Here is a 7,433-nt window from a genome sequence, read left to right as displayed (position 1 = left end):
AGTCGGCCCAATAATTGAACCCTGTGGCACCCCCATAGAGACTGCCATAGGTCCAGACAACAGGCCCTCCGATTTGACACATTGAACTCTATCTGAGAAGTAGTTGGTGAACCAGGCGAGGCAGTCATTTGAGAAACCAAGGCTATTTAGTCTGCCAATAAGAATGCGGTGGTTGACAGAGTCGAAAGCCTTGGCCAGGTCGATGAAGACGGCTGCACAGTACTGTCTATTATTGATTGTGGTTATAATATCGTTTAGGACCTTGAGCGTGGCTGAGGTGCACCCATGACCAGCTCAGAATCCGGATTGCATAGCGGAGAAGGTACGGTGGGATTTGAAATGGTCTGTGATCTGTTTGTTAACTTGGCTTTCAAAAACTTTCGAAAGGCAGGGCAGGATGGATATAGGTCTGTAACAGTTTGGATCTAGAGTGTCACCCCCTTTGAAGAGGGGGATGACCGCGGCAGCGTTCCAATCTCTGGAGATCTCAGACGTTACGAAAGAGAGATTAAACAGGCTAGTAATAGGGGTTGCGACAATTTCTGCTGCTATTTTTTTTAGAAAGAAAGGGTCAAGATTGTCTAGCCCAGATGATTTGTAGGGGTCCAGATTTTGCAGCTCTTTCAGAACATCAGCTGTAGAATTTGTGTGAAGGAGAAGCGGGGGGCATGGGCAAGTTGCAGTGGAGGGTGCAGAGCTGGTGGCCGGGGTAGTGGTAGCCAGGTGTAAAGCATGGCCAGCCGTAGCAAAATGCTTGTTGAAATTCTCGATTATTGTAGATTTATCGGTGGTGATAGTGTTTCCTAGCCTCAGTGTAGTGGGCAGCTGGGAGGAGGTGCTCTTATTCTCCATGGACTTTACAGTGTCCCAAAACTTTTTGGAGTTAGTGCTACAGGATGCACATTTCTGTTTGAAAAAGCTAGCCTTTGCTTTCCTAACTGCTTGTTTATATTGGTTCCTAACTTCCCTGAAAAGTTACATATCGCGGGGGCTATTCGATGCTAATGCAGTATGCCACAGGATGTTTTTGTGCTGGTCAAGGGCAGTCAAGTCTGAGGAGAACCAGGGGCTATATCTGTTCTTAGTTCTGCATTTTTTGAATGGGGCATGCTTATTTAAGATTGAGAGGAAAGCACTTTTAAAGAACAACCAGGCATCATCTACTGACGGAATGAGATCGATATCCATCCAGGTCAATTAGGAAGGCCTGCTCGCTAAAGTGTTTTAGGGAGCATTTGACAGTGATGAGGGGTGGTCGTTTGACCGCGGACCCGTTACGGACGCAGGCAAAAAGTCAGTGATCGCTGAGATCCTGGTTGAAGACAGTGGAGGTGTATTTAGAGGGTAAGTTAGTCAGGATGATATCTATGAGGGTGCACAGTCTCTGTGCGGTCCACCTGCAAACACAAACATTTCAACCTGTCAGTAATCAAATCATGCACATTCTCACACAATCATAAAACAAAATGACAACATTGGGTGTTACTGTATTGACCCTGCGTTTCAGACTCTTACTTTCAAAAGGTAGGCTTAATGCTCTCTTTAGCTGTTCTGAAACGTTAAGATACTATTCTACTGTTTGTGAAGGGTAATACTTATGATTAAGGCTAACCAATGATGCAAGATGACAACTTTGGGGATAAATTATTCATTCCTTAGCCTAGTTGGGTTAACATTTAGGCTTACAATGTCAGTGTTTCTCGGTTAAACAAGAGTCTGTGACTGACCTCATACCACTGCGACCCAGCAATGTTCATGAGAAGAACACACAGAGGGTCAGACTTGGAGAATACGTCCATGTCCAGAAGATTATCACAGGAGACTGTCAGTTCCACCTTTGTCACACACTGTGTTGCCATTGCACCTGCCTGTAACACACAAACACAACAGAGGCACACAGACACACACTAGTTGTGAAGACAGACAAAGCCTGCTGTCCCTAGAAAAAAATTAAACATTACTTGTGGGCGACTGTGTCAACTATTGACACCTACTGTATTAGCTTAGCTATCATAGCTATGTATCAATACAGTTGGGTTAGCTAAGTTAACGTTAGTCAAAGTCGAGGGGTGGGGTGGGGTGGGGTTTGACAAGCAAAATGACTTGTTGCTGGCTAATTTAATAACTAAACATACAGTTGAAGTCGGAAGTTTACATACACTTAGGTTGGAGTCATTAAAACTAGTTTTTCAACCACTCCAAAAATGTCTTGTTAACAAACTATCATTTTGGCAAGTCGGTTAGGACATCTATTTTGTGCATGACACAAGTAATTTTTCCAACAATTGTTTACAGACAGATTATTTAATTTATAATTCACTGTATCACAATTCCAGTGGGTCAGAAGTTTACATACACTAAGTTGACTGTGCCTTTAAAGAGCTTGGAAAATTCCAGAAAATGATGTCATGGCTTTAGAAGATTCTGATAGGCTAATTGACATCATTTGAGTCAATTGGAGGTGTACCTGTGGATGTATTTCAAGGCCTACCTTCAAACTCAGTGCCTCTTTGCTTGACATCATGGGAAAATCAAAAGAAATCAGCCAAGCCAAGCAATTTCCAAACGCCTGAAGGTACCACGTTAATCTGTACAAACAATAGTACGCAAGTATAAACACCATGGGACCACGCAGCCGTCATACCACTCAGGAAGGAGACGCGTTCTGTCTCCTAGAGATTAACATACTTTCGTGCGAAAAGTGCAAATCAATCACAGAACAACAGCAAAGGACCTTGTGAAGATGCTGGAGGAAACAGGTACAAAAGTATCTATATCCACAGTAACACGAGTCCTATGTTGACAAACCTGAAAGGCCGCTCAGCAAGGAAGAAGCCACTGCTCCAAAACCGCCATAAAAATGCCAGACTATGGTTTGCAATTACACATGGGGACAAAGATCGTACTTTTTGGAGAAATGTCCTCTGGTCTGATGAAACAAAAATAGAACTGTTTGGCCATAATGACCATCGTTATGTTTGGAGGAAAAAGGGGGTTGCTTGAAAGCCGAAGAACACCATCCCAACCGTGAAGCATGGGGTGGCAGCATCATGCTGTGGGGGTGCTTTGCTGCAGGAGGGATTGGTGCACTTCACAAAATAGATGGCATCATGAGGAAGCAAAATTATGTGGATATATTGAAGAAACATCTCAAGACATCAGTCAGGAAGTTAAAGCTTGGTCGCAAATGGGTCTTCCAAATGGACAATGACCCCAAGCATACTTCCAAAGTTGTGGCAAAATGGCTTAAGGACAACAAAGTCAAGGTATTGGAGTGGCCATCACAAAGCCCTGACCTCAATCCTATAGAAAATGTGTGGGCAGAACTGAAAAAGCGTGTGCGAGCAAGGAGGCCTACAAACCTGACTCAGTTACACCAGCTCTGTCAGGAGGAATGTGCCAAAATTCACCCAACTTATTGTGGGAAGCTTGTGGAAGGCTACCCGAAACGTTTGATCCAAGTTAAACAATTTAAAGGCAATGCTACCAAATACTAATTGAGTGCATGTAAACTTCTGACCCACTGGGAATGTGAAGAAAGAAATAATAGCTGAAATCAATCATTCTCTCTACTATTATTCTGACATTTGACAATCTTAAAATAAAGTGGTGATCCTAACTGACCTAAGACAGGGAATTCTTACTAGGATTAAATGTCAGGATTTGTGAAAAACTGAAATGTATTTGGCTAAGGTGTATGTAAACTTCCGACTTCAACTGTAACTAAACCTCGCTATTATAAAATGTTAGACATGTCCACCACATAGCTACAGTTATCTTGTGACGACTTATTGATCGATTGTGTGTCCGTCTATCCTGGTTTGACTGTAGCTAGCTAGCTACCTTTTACAGCTAACGCGTTAGATAGCTAGCTGATTTAACGTTGGCAGGCTAGCAACAGCTAGCTCCAGAAACAGCAGCGTTGCCAAGTGAGTGAATCATCAAAATTTTTTGCATCCCAGCAAACGATAGCAAAACATAAATCAGAAAACCCAAGAAGGCATGCGGCATTAAGCTACCGTTACTTACCTAAAATAGCTTACTTTACAATGAAGGAGTTTGATTAGGCTGAACAGGGGTGCAAGGCTATGTATGACCGGGCAAGCAGTGAAGTTGGAGTGCCCTTCTCAAATGAACAGTTATCCGCGCCGCCCGATCATATCACAGAGTTTTCTTTCGGTTTCGTAATGAATCACCAAACGACCGGGGCCCAGTTTCCCGATAGCGATGGACCTTACGAGTGTTTTAAAGATGCATCTGGGTCTTTCTATAAATTAGGGCAGGGTTTCCCAAACTCGGTCCCGGGGCCCCCCTGGGTGCACGTTTTCGCCCTAACATTACATAGCGAATAAAAAGGGGAAGGTTTTCAAAATTGTATTTTGCTTTGGGGAGGGTTGTGTGTTTATTCTTTTTTTGGGGGGGGGGGAGCACAGGGGAGGGTAGTGCGTTTCTTCCCCTGTTTTTTATTTTTATTTTTTTATTTGCTGTTCTACTCGTATTTTCCCTATAAACAGTGGCTTAACTTACTTTTTATATTACTGTTATGTATGATACAACGTGCTGTAAGTCGTACTGTACGTTGTTATGGTTTACGACATTGTGCTGCTTTACGGATGAATGGGTTGTCAGAATGAGTGGCACATGTCATTAACCGGGAGAGTGATGTACAATGTGAAACTGTGCAGGTGTGCGTTCTTCTACAGCTAGGCTAGATATAACATTGGCGACGAAGATGGCTGAATTCAGCTTACCACCGCCAGCACCATTCCTCGCTGTGCCTGGTGAACCTCCAGTCCCATGGAATAACTGGCTTGAAAGTTAACACTTATCTCGAAGCTATGGACTTTTCTACAATCTCCGACAAGCAGAGGACAGCACTGCTCCGTCACTGCCTCAGTACAGAGGATTTTCAGAGCGCTTGGATCGGCTCCTACATTCACCGCTGCAGTCAGCCTCCTACGGAACCACTTCGTCAGGAAAGAGCGAGTGCTCCACCGACGCTACCGGCTACGGAAAAGACACCAACAGCCGGTTGAGTCCATTCAAAGCTACAGTGGCTTGCGAAAGTATTCACCTCCCTTAGCATTTTTCCTATTTGGTTGCCTTACAACCTGGAATTAAAATAGATTTTTTGGGGGTTTGTATCATTTGATTTACTGTCACGAATTCAGCCAAGGCTGCCCCTCCTCCTTGCTCGGGCAGGCTTCGGCGTTCGTCGTCAACGGAGTACTAGCTGCCACCGATCTATGTTTCTGTGTTCTACTTGTTTTGTCTTTATTGTACACACCTGGTTCCCATTATGTTCATGATTTGTTCCCTATTTAACCCTCTGGCTCTCACTGTGTTGTTTGCGTGTTTGTTCAATGTTTGGTGTTGTTACGAACCCCGTGGCTTTAAATGTCTAGGGTGGATGGAACAGAGACCCGTAACATAATTCATGCAAATTGGAATCATGACATGGAAACAGTGAGAAGAAAAACTACACCGACAACCATAAACTACCGTCAAACACAATATGTTTATTTTGAACACACGGTAAAGGTTTGGGAAAAAGGGCTGAGCAGGACCCAAGAAATGAAACAATAATGTAAAAAAAAACTAAACTGATCTTGCCTGCCTCATAAACCGCTAAGCTACTGCTAATCATTAAAAAAATTACAGTGGGTGGTCCGCTCAGGTCTAACTAGTGTTTTTAGACAATTTTCTTCCTACGGGTAATGTATGCCCATGGGCAACTTGCTTAAATCCCCCTTTTCCCAGAAACACACAACAAAGTTACTAAACAGAGTAACCAGCAAATGAGTGAGTACACAAAACACAGGACACCACAGTATCCATACTCACATACAGAAATAGTCTCTCCCAACAAACACAACTGACTGGCTTTTAAAACAATGGGAGGTGTAAGTGAAAAACCAGAAACAGGTGGTGCAATACAGAGGAATGTCCACTGATTGGTCCACCTCAGCAATCAGCAGGCAAACGGATGTTGGACAGGTGGGACACCCCAACGACCACCAATCAGGAACATAAAGGACACCTGTGATTAGGGCAGAAGGAGAGGAAAAACACAAAACACACACAGGATACCTGTATCCGTAACACTCCCACCCTTAAAAGAGCAAACCACAAGGGTTTGCGACACACGTACCATCACAACACCCAAAATTCAAAGAGCAACCGCATCCTGACGGGATAACAAAAAAAACCTAGTTCCTTAAACACGAGACAAAGCATCTGCCAACACATTATCCGACCCCTTTTTGTGGCGGATCTCCAAATTATAATTTTGCACTACAAGTGCCCAACGCATAAGGCGTTGGTTCTGGTTGTACATCCGGTGGAGAAAAACTAAGGGGTTATGGTCAGTATACACTATCACTGGTAATGCACTGGAACCAACATATACTTCAAAGTACTGCAGAGCTAACAACAAAGCTAGAGCTTCTTGTTCAATGGTGGAATAGTTTGTCTGACATTTGTAAAACTTTCGTGAAAAATAACAGACAGGATGGTCCACTCCACTCTGGTCCAGCTGCAGTAGAACAGCACCAGCACCTATGGCACTAGCATCTACCTCCAGTTTAAACGGTCGTTCAAAATCTGGCGCAGCAAGAACAGGAGTACTACATAAGAGTGCTTTAGCAGTGTTGAAAGCAGTACGACAATCTTCAGACCATACAAATTTTCTCGCCGGACTGAGCAAATCCGTTAATGGAGCAACTACCGCAGAGAAATTTTTACAGAAACTACGGTAGTAGCCAACCGTCCCTAAAAAGCGGCGTAGCTCTCTTCTGTTGATAGGTGCGGGAAATGCATTTATAGCTGAGACCTTGGCATCTACAGGGCGCACCTGACCATGGCCGACCTGTTTACCGAGATAAGTAACAGTGGCCTTCCCAAACTCGAACTTTGCTAAGTTCAGGGTTAGAGAAGCGGCTGCTAGACGTTCACACACTACCCTTAGAGTGTTAACATGACCAGACCACTCAGTTGAATAAATTACCAGATCATCAAGGTAAGCACTACAATTAGAAACTCCAGCCAATACTGTGTTAACCAGGCGTTGGAAAGTGGCTGGTGCGTTCCACATCCCAAATGCCATGACAGCATATTGTAGGAAGTGGTCTGGGGTCACAAAGGCAGAGATGTCGGAGGCACGTGAGGTTAACGGCACCTGCCAGTATCCTTTTAGAAGATCTAGTTTGGTTACATAAGTAGCAGCACCAACAGTGTCAATACAGTCATCCAGTCTGGGTAACGGGAACGAGTCGGGCACTGTGACAGCATTGACCTTCCGATAGTCCGTACATAACCTGGATGTCCCATCAGGTTTAGGAACCAGAATGCACGGAGAACTCCAAGGACTTGAACTTGGCATAGCCAGGTTATTCTCTAGCAAATAACCGACCTCATCCCTCATTATCTTTCTT

General features: G+C 44.0%; 1 long non-coding RNA gene across 1 annotated transcript; it reads right to left on the bottom strand.

The window, feature by feature from the left end:
- Positions 1 to 1,310: 1,310 nt before the first annotated feature.
- On the bottom strand, positions 1,311 to 4,269 carry LOC121533783. Its single transcript, XR_005994497.2, has 3 exons — positions 4,030 to 4,269; positions 1,728 to 1,868; positions 1,311 to 1,397 (listed from the first exon to the last, which is right to left on the bottom strand). It is a non-coding gene; the product is annotated as an uncharacterized LOC121533783 (long non-coding RNA).
- Between the last annotated feature and the right edge of the window lie 3,164 nt (positions 4,270 to 7,433).

This window comes from Coregonus clupeaformis, chromosome 20 (genome assembly GCF_020615455.1).
Source record: "Coregonus clupeaformis isolate EN_2021a chromosome 20, ASM2061545v1, whole genome shotgun sequence".
In the NCBI taxonomy this organism is placed as follows: domain Eukaryota; kingdom Metazoa; phylum Chordata; class Actinopteri; order Salmoniformes; family Salmonidae; genus Coregonus; species Coregonus clupeaformis.
The sequence above is the reverse complement of the archived record's forward strand: the minus strand, read 5'-3'. Positions and strand labels throughout refer to the sequence as shown.